This window comes from Lepisma saccharinum, chromosome 26 (assembly GCF_977018435.1).
Source record: "Lepisma saccharinum chromosome 26, izLepSacc3.1, whole genome shotgun sequence".
Taxonomy (NCBI): domain Eukaryota; kingdom Metazoa; phylum Arthropoda; class Insecta; order Zygentoma; family Lepismatidae; genus Lepisma; species Lepisma saccharinum.
The window spans coordinates 7492595-7512063 of record NC_139254.1 but is presented as its reverse complement, the minus strand read 5'-3'; the positions used below and the strand labels follow the sequence as shown (position 1 = coordinate 7512063).

The 19469-nt window shown below is 38.6% G+C and overlaps 1 protein-coding gene across 2 annotated transcripts in view; it reads left to right on the top strand.

Moving 5' to 3' along the window:
• LOC145979458 (uncharacterized) overlaps window positions 1–19469 on the top strand; it is a 111461-nt gene that overhangs the window by 33160 nt on the left and 58832 nt on the right. The window contains exon 2 of one of the 2 annotated variants that reach the window (XM_083112362.1): window positions 6917–6963. The exons of the other annotated variant lie outside the window; for it this stretch is intronic. The gene's annotated coding sequence lies outside the window, so the exon portion shown is untranslated. The remainder of the gene's footprint in view (window positions 1–6916; window positions 6964–19469) is intronic. 2 annotated transcript variants of the gene reach the window in all.

Here is a 19469-nt window from a genome sequence, read left to right as displayed (position 1 = left end):
AGAGGGGTCATTGAATTTCTGAACAATGTCTTGTAATTTATCAGCTTTATGCGCTATGAAAGGTTGGATCATCCTTGGAAAGTGTTAACTGCCCAGAAAGAAACGCTGGAAAAAAGGAACTTGAGCGAAAAGAAACACTCAGAAAATATGCGCAACATATATAACCTATGTCTGGAAAGCTAATACGCCAAGCACTAGCGCTGCCAAGCGGATGATTCGAACAGGACAAATGTTGACAATTTAATGCAACTAGACAGCACTGACCAAGTAACAGTTTTGCTAGGCATATTTTTCTATTCTATTAGCATTTAAAAGATTAAGATGATGCATTTAGTTTTCCAAATTTCGCATTCTTGTAAGTTTTTCACAGTGAAATGTAGCAACTTACAGAATAATAACACTTAATTTTACCACATAATTTTGAGTACAGCAACGTACATTGTAGCGTTTTAACACAGGGTTGAAACACTCGTAACTTACTCACTTACTTATTTTGATCCTCTTCCACGGATTGGTGTTGAGGTTTTACAGAGAGCTCACAATCTGTCACGATCTTCTACCAACTTCCTTCCTTCACTCCACGAGATGTTTCTTCTGCTCAGGATATCCTTCATTCCCTCATCCCATGTCCTACGTGATCTTCCTTTCGGTCTCTTCACATCCAATCCTCGCATTCTTGCCTCCCATACCTGTTTAGGTATTCGATCTTCAGGCATTCTGCTGAGATGTCCAAATCATCTGAGTTGTGTTTGCTCAACATCCTGATATATTGGTTTTGTGTTTAATGTTATTCTGATTGTATGATTTTTAATTTTGTCCCTTCTCGTCTATCCCACTGTTTTCCTCAAATATTTCATTTCTACTCTTTGTAAGTTTTGTTTTTGTTTTTCGTTAATTATCCACATTTGTAACTACATCGAACAAATAACTTACAAAGCAACCTTCTATTGATAAGAACAATATTAAAAGTAAAACCGTTTTACCAACGTCTTGATGTTTATTTCTGCAATAGCCACCACAATATAGATATCTGCAGTGATTTTAAGAGGTCATTTTTATCTTTAAAAAATCTAGGGTGTTCAGGAGAAAGTACGTAAGTCACAAACTGCAATTTTAGGTTGCTTACATTTAAGTCACATTGGATCAATTAAAGAAAATAATATAAGTGTATTGAGCACGTGTAAAGATTCTTAACAGTGATATCATGTCTGCAATGTTTCCTATTAAAAGAATTAACTGCCTGCTGTAAAATTTCACTTTTGCCTTGGGTGCTTTTTTCCCGAACACACTAGAAATATGTCTGTAGTTATCCACTACTATTGTATGTAGCAAGGGATTTATCACTGTTTAGAGACATTTTTGCACTTTTTTCACGTTTAGAACCGTGCTAATTCTACGAAAGGTAATTACTGTATGGGGATGGAAACGTTGCAAATCCCCAGTGAAAATCTCATGCATTGAAGAATAACACGCGTTTCAACTTCACTTGATTAAAACGTACGGAGCAATCCCGTCTGTGAGTAGGCAAATAAGCTTCCTATAAGAGGAATCAATTACGAGTTCCAAGAGGCCACCAGCAACACCTAGTAATTGTGCCCGCGCGCCGCCCACCCTCCTGCACAGGGCGACCACATATCCTGACCCCGAGTCACCGATAATACGAGAATACGCCCATGCACATTGCTTCATCCATCCTATAGTCGGCATGCTCAAGAAGGTGAAAGCAAGAAGATGCAATTTATAGAGGTGGATCCTTCCGAGACATTGAACAAGAACTGGCAGATGGCGTCCCGTAAATGTACATGGATTTCTGAGTAATAATAATGTAATTTTTAACAGTTTTATGCAAATGACTTTCTCAAATATACGTACATTCATTTTAATTATCATTAGAAGGCATTGATTACAGTGGCGTAGCGTTATAGTACGCTCGTATGCCCGGCATTCCCAGATTTAATATTTAAAAAATGCGTAAATTCTGTAAATATAAAGTAAATCTTGACTAATTTCATATATGTCTGACCTTCATGGCATTATAATAGCTATTTCTCGCGATCCGCTTGCAACGCTCCACTAACAACACTCGTTCTAGCATTTTTTTTCAATGCCTTTCCTGGCCGGACGCCGAGCAGGTTCGGCGTACAGGACCCTATATTCCTTGCTGCCTTTCTGGAGGGAAAGCTTGGATCTCTAAAGCACGCGCCCAAATGCTCTCTCTTACGCCCGCGTATGGAGCAGAGGGCTACGTGATTGGTTCACGTGACCCTTCCTGCCTTCTGAAGCAGACGACAGCGGTAGAATTTCCACCCGTTTCTTCGTTCTCGTGCCACTCGTGCTATGTGTTGCTACAATACGCAATATTAACTGACGTAACTTTACCAAACCGAAATATAGCACTTCTTAATGGCCACTGCATTGTATAATTTATCGCACGAACAGCGATGTGCATTAAAAACTAAAAGATCAACACAGTTTTTGTCAAATAAGTTGCTGAAGTCCTCGTGGTAGAAGTTCAGCCTGTGGCTGCTCTACCACTTAATAATAATAAAAAAATAATAGTTTTGCGGGTTATTATTTTTTAGTTATTATGTAACTGCTTAATATTGTGTCAATGGAAATGTTTAGCATTCATTTGAAAACTCTTAACATCGAATGGTCTCTGGACAAAATTATTTTAAAATGTTTATCAACATTCTCAAGACGTAATAAACAGTGGTCTGAATTACTAATCGGCACTGTTATGTTAGTAGAGTGTACGATAGTTGGATCATCCGCCCACCTCCGTGTCAGAGTGTTTTGCACAGCACGCCAAGACGACAGAGGCCCGTGATTCAAATCCCGGGGTGAGCACGGGTGTTCTTTGTGAGTGTCCCTTCATCAATATCATCATCACTCATATTCATATTCGCGATTAACCAAAAGTGGTAGAAAAGCGAAGTAAAATAAACCAAATCAATCATTAGTTGGATCATTCACAACAATGACGTCTACTGTTGTCCAGAGGCTTGTGATTCAGGTAGGTTTTATAATGATTTGTGTCATGCCGAAAGGTATAAAACACCAGAGTTCAAAACATTTGTTGCATAGTGAGGCATCTAATTTTCTAGCTAAAAACTGCATGGATGATGATGCTTTATTGCAAACCCAACTGACTTCAGGCAAATAAACAACACCTGTGGCGACTAATTCCATAAGTAAATTATTAACCAAAAAAGGGCCGACCTTTCCTTCGGACTTGGCGTTCCCACCCGAAATGCCCATGCTACGCCACTGATTGATTATAATAAAGGCACTTCAGAAAAGGTGTTTTGCAGCGAATTTCCAAATGTAAAAAGTATCAGACATACAACTTTCAATTTGCAATGATTAACAATGTTAGGACTAGACAGTTAATGTTTTCCTTATAAGTGTGTGCCATCTTGCAGAACCATCTGGTGGACGGAAGAGAAATCAGTTTAACAATATTTTAGCTTCATGTCTTACATCATAAAAATTGCACCGTTTTGGGTAAAACTTGATTCCAATTCATTCAACTGCACTCTATTATGTTTATTCAAAGCCAAAATAAAACGATAAAATGATTGAAAAAATGTGCAATGGACTTGAGAGTAGTGTACACTGCGGTCCGTGATTTAATCTTTAGATATAACCAAAGCTGATATTTGTCTTCCATCCGCTTGGCAGCGCTAGTGTATTTCGAAATCCTATCTCTAGTTCGAAGCGTCCCATCCTTAGTATAGATTATTCTTGGTGAAAGGATAAGGAACCTGTTTTTTGTCCAGCGCTCCCAAATGCTCCACAAGTGCCAAGTAACGCTCCTGGAAACAACATATTACTGGATTCCAATCGCGTAACCCATGTTACCCATCTGTCGCTTCCAGTTGTCGCCTTGAGGAAGGTTTTTCATCGTAACTGGAAGGAGTTACGTGTGTCTGATTTATGTTCTGGTGGTATGGGATGGGTACTTGTTTCTTGTGTGCTGCACCCGTGTGTCCATTATGTAAAGAAAGAAGGGAATGTATTGAAGGAACGATGGTGGGTTAGTAGGACGTGCGATGGGCCTCAGGCGGTTGCATGCATCTATGATGGGATTCCAATCATTTCTCTTCGATCAGGGTTGCGAACTCTGAGAATAAAAAAATCCCTCCAATCTGAAAAATCCCACCAGCCCTCATAAATTTCCCTCTTAAACCAATTTCTCCCCTTACTATAACGACGATTGCTTGAACACAATATAAAAAATAGTTATTATTAGAGAATGCCCTCCTAGTGCTAAAAATGTTAACAATACTTTTATAGTGTGCCAAAGTAGGCACTCGTTTTTACTTGTCTTTCTAGCAGACACACACTTATGTTTACACCCGCAATCGCTCGCACCATCTCTTCATCATGGAAGTGGGTAATTTTATTTTGAAAATTAAAAGTATATTCTGGATCGGGATTAACTTTACAAAGTAGCTTCGTTGTTTAGCAGAAATAATGGCAATGATAAGAAATATAGTAAAAACTAATGACATTGTGACTTTTCCAATAAATTCCCTTTCGCCCTTCAATGAGGGAAATTTCCCTCTGACCTAGGTAAACATTCTTAGGACGTAGCAACACTGGCTCAGACCACCGCCTTGAGCCATGATGTTCATTGAAAGGGAAAGTTGGAAGGAATCGCCTCCTCACACGACACCTCGACAGCCTTTGACATGAAAATGCCGCAAATGCCACTCCAAACTTTTTCTTCCTCGATGTTTCAGAGAGAGTGAAGACTGGAAAGGTCACGAATCGAACAAAGCAAATTTAAAAATTTCCGAAGGCGTCGTCTTTAAAGAAATCGTGCTTGTTGAAGGAATTTACGCACCGTATTCAATATACTTTGTACACGTTAAATGAAACAAATGATGCAACTTTACTCCAGTTATAACTGGATCAAACAGTTATACTTATTGGAATCATCGTTTCTCACTGAATGAACTTTCACTTTTGGTGAAAAAATAGGCCAATCTAGCAATATATTTATTGAAATTTCCAGTACAGGAGAAGCCATATTAAACAGGAAAGCAAAAATAGTGAAACAGAAATAAAGTACCAAGACAAATAGAGCTCCGTTTGACAATAGAATAACTTATGTACAATTTTTTGTAGATTGGTCATAAAAGGCGAATAACAGCTGAACGAAATTTGACAGTATCTCGTTCACGTTCCGAATCTTGAAAAATAAACAAAAAAGCAACGTGTCAATGTTCAAATTTTCACAGCGTATAGGCGCCATTACTGCCAGGGACAGTACAACGCTTTCTTTCGACGCTACGAATCCTCCTAAAAGCAATTTTATCCTTAATACGAACGCAACCACACAGCACATGCTCTCAATTGTTACTAATTGATTGAATTTACAATTACAAGGCCCACAAACATATGTATAAATAAAGTATTTAAATAGCCCATCAGATATTTGGTTGATATATCTTCAAGGAGTTCAGAGCATAGTTTCGGTTAGGTATTCTTTAACAAAGTTTCACGTTCGAATCATGAATCACGCATTAAATGTTTACCAGATAGCTTAATAGTTATCACGGGGTCCCGGGTTCACAGAATATAAAGCACATTGAGTGGAAAGACAGAATCCGAAAATTTGCACAGGATATGTCACCTATTTCCGGAAAGCTAATAAGCGAAGCACTAGCGCCGCCAAGCGGATGATTCGAACAGGTTAGCTTTCACCCGTTGAGTACGGCAACGTAGTCACAGACGGGCTCGATACTCGGTAGAGTGGTTCGGATCCCACATTAAACTGTAGGTCCAGTCCCGATTAGCCTTTCTGTGCATAAAGTGGACTTAAAAACAACAATTCAATCAATCAATAAATAAAAATTGGATATCTAGATCCTGAAATACTGGCTTCTCTGCAAGGTGATATGTGTGTTGCCTAACTGTACGGCGATAAGTGGATTCCAATGGCAAATTTTCAATGGTAAGTTCTACCACCGCGTAAAGTTAGGCAACACACTTTACTCCATTTAGTCAGTCCATCAAATTTTACCTCTCTAGCTTTCCGAACCACAGTTTAGTAACAAATTATCTATGAAGTTACTATCAGTTATTGTTCAACTGGGTAAAACTATCAAAGTCAGTAAACGAATTTCTTCAAATTTACAGAAGAAAATACTTAAGGAATTGAGTTTCTGTGTAATTTCAGAAGGTCGTAGAAGTGTTTTCTTGCATTTTTCAATGTATTTGGCCGCTAATTCATGTATTTTTCTATAATAATGTCCGTCCAATGCACGAAAGCTGTTGCTTGCATTTCCGTCCATGTACTTGAACCGGATGTTGTGAGCATCTGATGACGTAATCCCCGGTAAGTGTTTCCAAACACACAGTTTTTTCATTATATTGCCCAACCTAAAGCAACCTAACCTAACCTTACCATGATGGTGCGTGCGGCTATCGTGAATGGTTTTTGGGACTATTCGTGGATGGTTATACGATCCAGAATGGTTTTTGGAGCTATGCGTGAATGGTTTTCGGGGTTATGCGTGAATGGTTTTTGCGGGAATGGTTTTTGGGGCTATTCGTGGATGGTCATACTATCCCGAATGGTTTTTGGGGCTATGCGGGAATTTTTCTGTTAAGAAGGTTGAAACACTGCTTTGCCGTTTGAAAACAGCATATCGACAACGCTAGTCAACATTTGCCCGCCATTTTGCGTGTTCAGGAAGCGAGAAAAGAAAGAACAATAATTACTTGATATGTTGACAATAGATACTAATTTCGTTAAAAAAAGCGAAATCCCTTGTTAAACAATCTTTCGCAATGCAGAATAGATAAGTACGAATGTCAACAATTACAGAATAAACGAGGTACAGACATTTCCCGGCTTTGATAGTTCTCCAACTGAACTAAACTAGTTTTGCTTTTCTTGCAGAATTCTCCATCTATTTACATCTTGACCTGCAGGATATAGAAGAAAGGGTGAGTATTTATTTCAATTTTACACGAATATTTACGAACTATTTGTTGATAGGAAGGTAAATTCAGATTCCTTCTCAAAACCTTTGTGTATGACGCATTAGCTTTAACTTGTATAAAAGTGGAGAAAAATAAAACAGTTCAGTTGGCAACACTGGTGTTTCTACGAGATTATGTTGACCAATGTTTCTCCAAGATATTTACAACGGGGCGTGGATCTGCAAGAGAGTTCCATCACTTGCGTTCGTACAGCGAATAAAACAGCCCAGGGTAGACAGATTTACCCACTGTATGAAATCAGTGTTCCCAACTCTAAGATGATTGTTCTGAAACTAGTTTAAACTGGCTCCTAGAGCTGTCTGGTTGAAATTTCCCAACCCGCTCTAAGAAATTTAAAGACTGTGTCAACAGTTTATCCCCAAAGTAGCGTGTAACAATTTCGTCGTGTAATCAAGAATCCCAGGCAGTGACGGCAATTTGGAGGGGAGCGTTGACCCCCAATTTTTGACACTTTTGCCCCCGCACTATGCTAAATCTTATGTACCAAGGGAAAGTAAACTGTCCTTACCCCTCTAGTTTTGGCACTTTGCACCCCAAGTTTTGGAACCCAATCGCCGCCACTGACCCAGGGTTCGATTCCAAGTGGTTCTTGGCCCTTTCCCATTCTAAACTGTAGTCGCAGTTGCTGTTGTTCAAGTTTCGACTTGAAACTTATTTTCAGGTTCATTATTCTTCCATTCTCTGACACGTTTTTTCCCCTCTCTTTTTCTCTATTAATTTTCCTATCTTCCACTGTCTCGCTACCTATTTTCATATTTCTCTTCCCTCTTTCAATTTTTCTTTCTTCCATCCTTTTTCCTTCTTTTTCTGTTCCCTTCTATTTTTCACTATTTCTTTCTCTTTACACCTTCTGTTTTTCTTTATTTCTCTACATCATTATTCACACACTATCTCTGTATGTGAGATTCCTGATATTTATCTTTCTCTCTGCTTTGCTACCTCTTTCTTTTTCTCTTTCGTTACTCTTTTTATCTATCATCATTCCTCTCATTCTTCACCCCTCTCTGTCTCTCTCTCTCTCCTTGACATGTCTTCTCTTCCCCTTTCTTTTCGCTACAATTTCCATTTCATTTTTCTCTTTCTTCCTTACAGCTCTGCTTCATTCTTCATCTGTCTCCCTCTCTGTATCTCTCTGTGTAATTCCTGATGTTTATTTATCTTTAATTCTTAATTATCTTTCTCTATCCCTCTGCATGATTCCTGATTTACTATAAATGGTTCACAGAATCTCCTATGAAGTCTCAGTGGGCAGGTGGGGTAGGTAAGAGCCCATCCCAATCCACTGTTGGCGACGCCACTAAGTAGACAGGACCATGCAGTACAGAGGTATTTTAGTCGGGATTCGTTAATGATAAAAATACCAGTAGATGTCGCAGCTGTTTGACTCTTACGTAAATGTAATATTCGATTAAAGGCAGAGAACTACATGGATTTATAGGAATTAGTTAATTCTTTCATATTTTGGTGTTTTTTACTGATACAAACGCCATTATACGAGATTAAAGAAGTTTAGATTCTTAGATCATTTTGAGTTGTTCCCACAGGCACTATTTTTTAAAGAAGAAATTAGATTTTTAAATCAAGTTGGATGTATTCGATATACTAACTACTCCTCTCCTTAGTCTACGTTTGATTTGGTTTCTCTTTCTTTGCTTGTGTCTAATAATGAAGATGAGGGTGAATGATGAATGATGAAATTGATGAAGGGAGACTCTCAAGGAACACCCATGCCGCGATTAGAACCCGGGACCTCTGGCTTTGATTGAGTTGATCTTTTAACGATATTACCACTACGTCATTCGGGGAGGCCCTTGATATCACTGTTAATTTTAACTGTTATTTTATGATTTTTATATCTGACCAGAAGTTACAACAGTCAGACATTAACGGTTGAAAAGAGTGATTTCTGTTATGTTCGTTTTTCTCATAGATTAGTTCCTTATTTGTGGTGTCAGTGACGTAGGCGATCTTTACGTTTCGTCACTGCTTTGCAATTGCAATGTTTGAATCACGGAAACAGTGATGTCCTCATATTAGTCAATATCTGAAGTACGATTGGATCACAGTTGTGATTTTAATTTTCGAATCACAGTGATCGAATCACAATTCTGTCGTTTGCCAGCACTATAAACGATTCAAAATCTCGTGAATTTTTGGAAGAATGACGTCACATTACGGGCTCCTTAACAATTTTCAGGCCATTAACTTGCAGTATCTGTGTTATCTAACGTCGAATTACCCTTAGAAAATCCTAATTGAATACAAGGTACTCAAGAATGGCCGTTTTGTGTAACTCCTTTATCGATTTTTACTTAAGTCACACGAAAAATCCCGAACACAAAAGTGTCTGATGGACCTACCTGTATGTATCCAACTTGATTAAACGAGTGTTGGCTGTGCACATATTACCACACCTTCTTTCTTCCTTATTTAACAATGTCGTCTACAATTAATAACCATGATTAGCAACATTGTACTCTGGTTTTTGCACACTCGAGCAGGAACAAAGCAATTTCTGGCTCGCTCTGAAATCTTCTGAGGGGCACATTGTAAAGATTGAAAGTGAAAGTGAAAGATCCTTTTGTGACGTTGTCAACCGCCAGAAGATAACAAAAGAGTTATTAGAAGGTATCTGAAGCTGGTATCTTAATTACAAAGTAAATGAAGCCTTTAAAAAAACATCCGCAAGCGCTGTGAACCCGTCACGTGTTCTCATCTTTCGCCATCTTGTTCTGTTCCTTTGTTCGCTTTGGCGCGCGCGGGAATGTAAGACATTGGGCGCGACAAGAAGCTGTGTCACCAATCAGCTACACGAACGTCCCTCTCTTTGTTGCGTGCTTTCCTTTGCGCAATTGTTGCTCTGTAGCCCATTGTTTCGGTTATCAATCTGCTTAAGCTAAGCGACAGACTCGCTTCTTACTTTTCTCATCAGTGTAGTGTTAGATAACACGATGTAAAAGGGATTAATCTCTCCTGTTGCACATCTTGTAGCAATGATCGCACATCTCCTAGGCTCGCTAATTGCTTGATTTGTACACATGTGCGAGTCACAAGAAACATGAAAGACTTTAGTGCTTCTCACGTCAGTCCCGTCTGGCTGAGGGCATTCTACAGGGTGATTCAAAAGTGACTGAACCTTGAAGTTTAATCCGAAGCATGGCATAATGTTGCCTTCATCAGAAATCGAACCAGGGTCCCTTAAATTACAAGGCGTTAACGGAAACAATTACACTATCAGGGAGGTTCATTTCTGGTTTAGGATATCCACACTTAAAATACGTCGTCATACAGAACGTAAATGTCTCAGCTTATAGAAGACATGAAGGCGAAACAATGTCCTTGCTGTCTCCTTTCGACGCTTGCAAATTATATAATCATGTATTACCAGGGGGGGGATTTGTCGCTAGACTATAGCATAGGGCGCGCAAGTCCAGGGGGGCCGCAAAAAATGAGACGCTGAAGTTGGCAGAAGTGACAAAACCATCGACTTACAAGAATTTTTAAAGGACTTACACTTGACTGAAGTAAAGTATGAAGTGAATTCGGCAGATTATTTAAAACTTATTCATGAAAAACATGAGCTTGACATTCCCTGAGAATTTTTGTGAGTATTCTACAAGCGTCGGATAGCAGACATTCTAGTTTTGGCATCCTTTTACAGCGAATGCTGATGTCCTGCAACAAATTGCCTTTGAGTGTCATTCAACAGTTGGCTACCATGCAAGCTAGAAGGAAACAGTCTGATGCGAATGTTTTATCGGAGTCTAATGAATATTTTTTTAATCAGATGTGCAGTAGCGACGATTTGAGGGGGGGGGGGGTGGCAAGGGGGCAGTTGCCCCCACTTTTCGCCACTTTTGTTCCCGCACTATGCAAAACCATATCTACACAGGGAAATAAACTGTCTTTGAAGTTTTGGCACCTTGGTTTTTGAAGCCAATCTCATCCACTGTAAGATGTGTATATATTAAAGGTTACAAGTGTCAATACAGAGTATGCAATTAGTGGATGTGAAGTTACCATGATAACAAAACTGTTAATAATAACAAAAATAATAATAACAATTATGAGGTCGGTAGGGCCAAAAGAAAGGATAGCCTAGGGGTCCACATTTCATAAATTCATGTATTACACACAAATACACACATGTTTATATGCAACCATGCAGCACAGTGTGTGTGTATGTCATGGAGTAACCTACTTACACACATGTATACACACGGAATGGAATGTTATGTTCAGTACCAGAGTTTATAGGTTCGAATCCTGACGTGGGACTTGATTTGGCTTTTGTTATTTAGCGTCGCCTTTCTGCCACTTTTGGCAAAATCGCGACGACGAGGATGAGTGATGATATGATGAAAGTGATGAAGGAAGTGCTAACCACTCCGCCACGGAGGTCCACATTTGTTCCAACTAAATCGTCATTCATTCTCCTCGCCGCGATTAAAGATGGGAAAAGAGAAAACCATAGCAAAAATTACCAAAATACACATGTACAGTGGGATCTACTAGTATTGCTCGGCAAATTGTCCATGACTATTTTCATTAATTTTTCTCTTACATCCTATGTGTTTTTAAGCGATGGATTTTTAGGTATGCTGGTGCAGAATTGTCAACAGCTTGTTTTGAGTTTTCTTTTAATTCTTGAAGCTCTTATTGGGTCAAATAAAGAGCACGAACATGGTGATGGACAATTTGCACGGTAATACTCATGGATCCCACTGTACTTGTTCAGCACTCTTTGGAAAATGCATATAGCAATATTTGTATATTTCTTAATTAACGCCGCTTTTTATCTTGCTGGAAAAAACGTAACGGCGAGGATGATAAATGAGGTCGTGTAGGAAATAATCACAATGAAATGTCCACGAAGTGTCCAGGACTCGAACCTAGAATACGCCTTATTATAACCGTTCGGGAGTACTCATCAAAACAAAATGGCAGGAGGATGGAAACGCAATACAAATTTCAAACTTCTTAACATGTTATTTCGGAAAGTTTAGAAATCGCTTTGTGTCCCTACGAGTTGCATGAATACTTGGTCATAGGAAAAGTGCAAGCACGCAAGTCACCGCAATTCAATTGTTAACTTTCATTTTTTTCCATATAGACATGAGAATAGCAACGTGCAATTACAGAAATAGAGTTTCTGCCATTCCAACGTTCTCTAGCTACGCGAAAGTGTAGATGGCGCTTGTAACAACAATGCCCGACGGGAAGATTTGAAAGACCATTGTTGCGTTGCTTGTTGCAGCGAAGCTACAAGGCTATTAAGGTTTTAAAGCCTTCAAACCGCTCCGCACGTGGATATTTTGCCCCATCCGGCACGTTTCCGCATTGGGAAATTAACCAGGAAGCCATATTTTGTGTTTTAACGTTTTGCATACGTACGATCGGGGAGTTACCACAGAGAAGAACAATAACAGAGTTTATGAACTGTCGGATTTTCGAAACGGACTTTCTACTCGAGTAATAGAACTCTGACTGGCTTGCTACTTGCTGCAAATTGTCTTCTTTTAACCGTCCTAGACAGAGGCGGGCCTAGGGAGGGGCAACTAGAGGCACTGTACGATTTATTACGAGTTGTAGGACATTGGTGCTTCCAATTAAGCAACTATTCTTGTCTGTCTTGACTTCATGGATTGTCTTGACACACTAAAATATCTAAAATTACTGGAATCATATTCTAAACAAACAAACTCTCTAGCATTCTTAAACGCGAAGGTTTATGGCTGCGGCAACACTAGCCTTACATCTGTCCCTATATTTGGTTCTATTGATTGATTCCTTTTTTTACTGCGCTTTTGTGCCACTTTTGGCTAATTTGCGAAGATTGGGATGAGTGATGACCAGGCACGTATCTAGAAATATATTTCGGAGGGGGGGGGGGGTGTCCGAAAAAATGTTTCAGAAACAATAACAATAATGTTTAAATTTAAATAACTGTATAATTATGTTAATTTAAAATAATGTTAATTAAAACATGTAAATAAATTAATATTGTATTGTTATTATTGCACGTTTAGGTAAAAAGACGTTACAAGAATACAGATATAACGACACGAATTCATTATGTTGCCCGGGTATTCTTAAGATCGTGAAAAATTGAATGAAAGCAACTGCCTTGGTGTATAAAGAATTGAATATTTATTGAATAACAAAAAAAGGATGTTAGATCCAATTGACAAAAAGTAAAGTTCCTGATTAATAATTTATGCATATTATTATTAGTATAGTAGGTTGAATAAATCATCTTTGGTCCTGTCATTCAAAGCAGTACGATTAAAATATAATCCTTGCCTTCCAATAAGTTCGGCGGGCATTAATAATAGTAAATAAAGACAATAAATATACAACAAATGCTGAACAAGTATATTGTCATTATTTATTTAGCGCTTGGTAACTCTTTCGGGGGGGGGGGGGGATCGGACCCCTTGGACCCCCTAAACCCCTAAATACGTCCTTGGTGATATGATGAAATTGATGAATAGACACTCGCAAACATCCATGCCCAGACAGGGATTCGAACACGGGACCCCTGGCGTTGTAGCGCGATGTGCTAACCACTCCACCACGGGGGCCGGCTATTATAGAATGAAATCATGGTACCAGGTTCGAATTCCGACGTAGACATTGATGTTCTTTGTGAATGTCCCTTCAGGAATGCATAATGGGTAGCTCTACCTCTGTATACCCTTGTATGCCACCAAATTAACACTTACACCCCTTAGGCGTGAACTGTTGACTAGGAAGAATACGTCTCACCAACAATTCAGTTATAATAACTTGGCCTTTCATTTCCCCCAGCATCCTTTAACAAGTCTTAATGATCTTTTAATGACGCCATTTTATGTAAGTTTTGACGTCAAGACGCCATTAACATTGCGTTCCTATTTCTCCGCATTAAATCATCCAGGAAGCGACAACACCTTCACCTATCGAGGCCGCTTGATATATACGCGATGACGTAACTGCAAGTAGGCTTGTGACAATTTGGATGCCCAGAACGCCATCTACATGATGTTCTTGCACCATGTCATTCCAGTAACCTGTTCCTTGTTTATATTTGGACGACTGGCAGAAGGAATATGGAGCAAGGATGGAATGCAGGTGCGCCACGTGAATTGAAAGGTATAGTTGATTTTAAGGCGCTGTGGCCTTCGTGCATGACAGCTATTAATGGCTGGTAAAGTAAGGTTAAATGGAGTTGAATGTGAGGGAAATGAAGAAACGGAAAGGAAGGACATAGATAATCAGAAAGGTAGGAAATAAAATAATTGAGAAATGAGGGATATAAAACAAAGCAAAGGGCGAAGGAATGAGAAAGGGGGAATAGAAGAATGACAAAGGAGGGAATTAAAGAATGAGAAAGGGGCGAATAGAAGAATGACAGGAGGGAATAAAGAATAAGAAAGGAGGAAATAGAAGAATGACAGAGGAGGGAATTAAAGAATAAGAAAGGGGGAATAGAAGAATGACAAGGGAGGGAATTAAAGAATGAGAAAGGTCGGAATAGAAGAATGACAAAGGAGGGAATTAAAGAATGAGAAAGGGGGAATAGAAGAATGATAAAGGATGGAATTGAAGAATGTGAAAGGGGGCGAATAGAAGAATGAGAAAGGAGGGAATAAAGAATGAGAAGGGGGGAATAGAAGAATGATAAAGGAGGGAATTAAAAAATGAGAAAGGGGGAATAGAATAATGACAAAGGAGGGAATAAAGAATGAGAAAGGGGGAATAGAAGAATGACAAAGGAGGGAATTAATGAATGAGAAAGGAGGAAATAGAAGAATGACAGAGAAGGGAATTAAAGAATGAGAAAGGGGGGAATAGAATAATGAGAAAGGGGGAATAGAAGAATGACAAAGGAGAGAATTAATGAATGAGAAAGGAGGAAATAGAAGAATGACAGAGAAGGGAATTAAACAATGAGAAAGGGGGAATAGAAGAATGACAAAGGAGGGAATTAAAGAATGAGAAAGGAGGAAATAGAAGAATGACAGAGGAAGGAATAAAGAATGAGAAAGGGGAATAGAAGAATGACAAAGGAGGGAATAAAAATGAGAAAGAGGGAATAGAAGAATGACAAAGGAGGAAAATAAAAGAATCTAAAAAGGGTGGAAATAATAGAATGAGATAAGAGGGAAATAGAAATATATGAAAGCAGGGGGAAAATCAATCGAAAAGGAAGGAAACACTAGAATGAAATAGAAAAGTGACAGCATAATGCAATAGAAACGGAAAAGGAGGGAAAATAGATATCAAGGAAAAAGAGAAGGAAGAAAAAATAGATTTAGCAAGAATAGGAAGACAATTGAATAGAAAGAAAGGGGAAAAGGAAAAAGATGAAACATAAAGAAACAAAGTAGAATGGATAAAGAACAGGATAAGAACAGAGAAAGAGGAAAAGAATGGGAAAGCAAAATGTAGCAGTAGGAAAGAAAACAGAAGAAAGATAGAATGAGTCTTTAAGGATTATTTGTATTATAAAATGCATCACCAACAGTTGCACCTAATTCTCTTTTTTTAGACTTGTAATTCGAAACTTATCGACTTCTGTGTGAGGGGGATGGGAGGAGCAATCGCCCTCACGAGGAAACATACGCAAAAGTAGGCATATCGTACCGCAGATTCATTGGCGGGAAAATTCGCTTTCCCCACCGAAGTCCAGGAAACGATCGCTCTAACGTGCCTTGTCGTTGATAATTGAGGCCTGTCCAATGACTGCCTTCCCAGCAGTTCTTCTCGGCCAATCCGTGGCGAATTAGCGTCACACTGACGTGCAAAGTGGATGATCGAAATTAATACCGTCAGAGATCCTGAACCGAGAGTTCCTTAAATTGGCAACCCGTCGTTTTGTGGCGTCAAAAAAACTTGCAAGGCGGGCAGATCAGTGCACGACCATCTTGTTATGACGTCACACTCGTTACCAACTCTCGGGTAGTGCAGCGTGCACCTGTAATTTCTGTATTATAGTATAGGGTGTTTCAAAAGTCGCACGCCACTAGCTTTGTTTGATTATAACTTGATTATGATTCATGCTAATATATGATTATATTTAGGCACATGTCTCCAGTACACGGTTCTTCTTTTGTTTACCTGAACTTTTAAGTTAATCGTGGCGATGAGGATGAATGATTCATACTCGAACCCAGAACATTCAGCCAGATAGTGAGTCGCTCACTGGGATGATTCCTGAGTGTGCCGACAAAATTCTGAACTGTTAGTGTTGCCATCCAAGAATGTAAGCCACTAAAAAGGAACCTTTTCACATTGCCTATAAAAGCATTGGGAAAAAGTTTTTTCTAAAAGTCTCACTCCTCTGAGTATGCCCCCACAAATCCTCATTCTCTGCCAGAATGAAGGTGATGTGATCAGCACCACGCTCCGGTGGCCGAGTACGTTAAGACTCGGCTGGTTGATACCAGAGAAGCAGTTTTCGAAATTTCTCATTCTCCTGTCAAAAAAATTGCTCACTTTTAAATTCTGAAAAAAATAACATCTGCTTTGAATTTCTTCCAGACAGAGCATTCACGTGAATTATCGTGTGGATTACTTTCACAGTTGTATAGATATTCTCAATAGCTTGATTAATAGGCTTACCTAGAGACGGAACTATGCCACCTCTACATCACGACGATGAAACGAGTTGAAAGATATGGCGGAACAGACAACAAAACATCGAAACCCAGTGGCGCCCAACTTGGGCTTTGTGAGGCTCGAGCTTATAGGTCACACCATTATTAGGAAAATAAGAAAGGAGAAGAACTTATAACCCAAATTAGCAGGCAAAAATCAGATGAAAATACAAAATAGGCACTGAAATTGATAAACAGATATTTAGTCATTTTCCAGGATTACACACTCAAAAAGAAGTTGTGTTCAAAATAGGCAAAAACAGGCACTATAAAATTCATTATTTCTCATAGAATGGCCTGCCTGAAAGAGATTTCATACGTAAAAGCCTACATTTTCTGGTCATGTAACAGAAAATATCATTTTAGAGCGAATTCTCAGCATATTTAGACAATTATTGCCTAAAATTATAAACAAATATCCAAGTTTAGCACACCCAATGTTTTTCAGAAGTTGACACCACTGTCGAATCTCTAGTCAAGATTCTAACATAAGGCTTCCTAGCGCGCCACGCTAACAGCTCCGCCACTGAGCTGGCGAAAATGCAAGATGGAAACATTGTCTTGGAGTAAACACAGCAAGCATTACGACAGAGAAAGGTCGAAGATGACAGCAGAAAGTGTGCGCTGACTCGCTTACAAGAAGGGCGTTCTGCACTCGAGCGAAAATGCCAGGATCCCACGATCATTGCGGTGGAACAACTTTCCGAGGTCAAAGGTTACCCCGCTTCTCACTAGAGGGCAGCGCAATCGCATCTACACGATAGACAGAAGCCACCTCGTTGGACGTCCACTAACATCGACAACGTGGCCCGATAAAAATCATACAAAATAATCTCGAATGCCATGATAACGGCGCCTTCTTAATCATTAACCACAAGCAATTTAAGCGTAAGTAATTTTCGTGTCACGAGGTTGCACAATTTACTTTCAGCATATTTAAAGCTGTGTCTTTTGGTGGAGTAAAGGAAGGTAGCATTATGTAATCACCACATTATATGTTTAATCATCAGTCATCCTCATCGTCGCGATTATTCCGAAGAGGTAAAAAAGCCACGTTACTCGCGAAGATGAGGATGAGTAATGATATGATTGAATTGATGAAGGGACACCCACATAGAACACCTTTTACCAGGCCGTGATTCGAACCCGGGATGATCTGCTTTGCTATTATCTTATAGACTTGCTCTTCATGAAGCTTCTGAACAAGTGAGCGTCTTGTTGTTGGCAGTTTATTTCGCACACAAAATTTACCTTATAACGCCGAGAAGAAATTTAGCTGTAGCAATAAGTTTTCCTCCCTAACAAAAAAACGCAAAAGAGATATAGTTTAGAATATAGCATTCTCAGTCTCGATTAACTAATTAACTAACTAACTCTCTAGCCTTCTTAAACCCGAAGGTTTATGCCTGCAGCAACACAGGCCTTCCATCTGTCCCTATCTTGAGCAAGATCTATATACTCTTTTCCATCTCTACGAATTTCCTTTAGGTCCATCTCAACGTTGTCCCTCCATCTTTGTCTTGGCCTTCCTACAGGTCTCTTACCATCAGGTTTCCCAACAAGAATCCTGTGAACTCCTCTTTCCTCTCCCATTCGTGCCACATGGCCTGCCCACCTAAGTCTTCTTGATTTAATTATTCTAATAATATCTGGACATGAATACAAATTATGTAGCTCTAAATTATGTAACCTTCTCCACTCACCTGTCTCCCATCCCTTTTAAGTCCAAAGATTTTCCTAAGGATCTTATTTTCAAATACTCTCAATTTGTGTTCCTCTTTCAATGAAAGGGACCAAGTTTCACACCCATATAATACTACAGGCAAATTTACTGTTTTGTATATTATAACTTTTAGTTTCTTAGATATTAAACAAGAAGACAAAAGTTTATGAAGAGAGAATTAACATGCATTTCCTGAATTAAGCCTACTTTTTATTTCCTCTTTAATATAATTTTCATTTGTTAATATTTCTCCTAAGTACTTGAATTTGGAAACTGGTTCAAACGAGTTGTTATCAATAATTAGATTTTGATTATTACCTAACACTTGGTTTCGGTCTGTAAGCATATATTTAGTTTTCTCTTTGTTAACTTACAAACCTATCTCTTTAGCTGCTTTGAAAAATATTTTAGCATTATTCTTAATTGTATTTATATCATCCCCTAATAAGTCTACATCATCTGCATATGCTAACAACTGAGTCATACCATTTAATTTTAGTCCTTCGTTGGTTTCTTTTACCTTCCTAACAGCATGCTCTAAGACAAAATTAAAGAGCAATGGAGATAATGCATCTCCTTGTTTTAACCCATCATGAATTGTAAATTTGTCAGACACATTAATACCCACACGAATTTCACTTTCTGTTTCACTGGTGCATACTTTTATCATACTAACAAGCTTCTTAGGTATTCCAAACTCTACTAATATATTATATAATTTATCTCTTTTGACTGAATCATATGCTTTTTTTAAATCAATGAATAGCTGATGGACATTTTGATTACATTCCCCACTTTTTTTCAAGTGTCTGTCTGATGTGAAAAATTTGATCTGTAGTTGATCTGTTACGTTTAAATCCACATTGATAATCACCTATAATTTCATTAGCATATGGGGATAGTCTTGTTAAAAGAATGTTAGATAATATTTTATATGTTGTTGAGAGTAAAGAAATTCCACGGTAATTATTGCAGTTCATTTTATCACCTTTTTTAAACACAGGAACAATTATGGATTCTTTCCACTGTTGAGGGATTTCTTCTTTATTCCATATTAAACAAATTAATTTATGAATTTGACATAT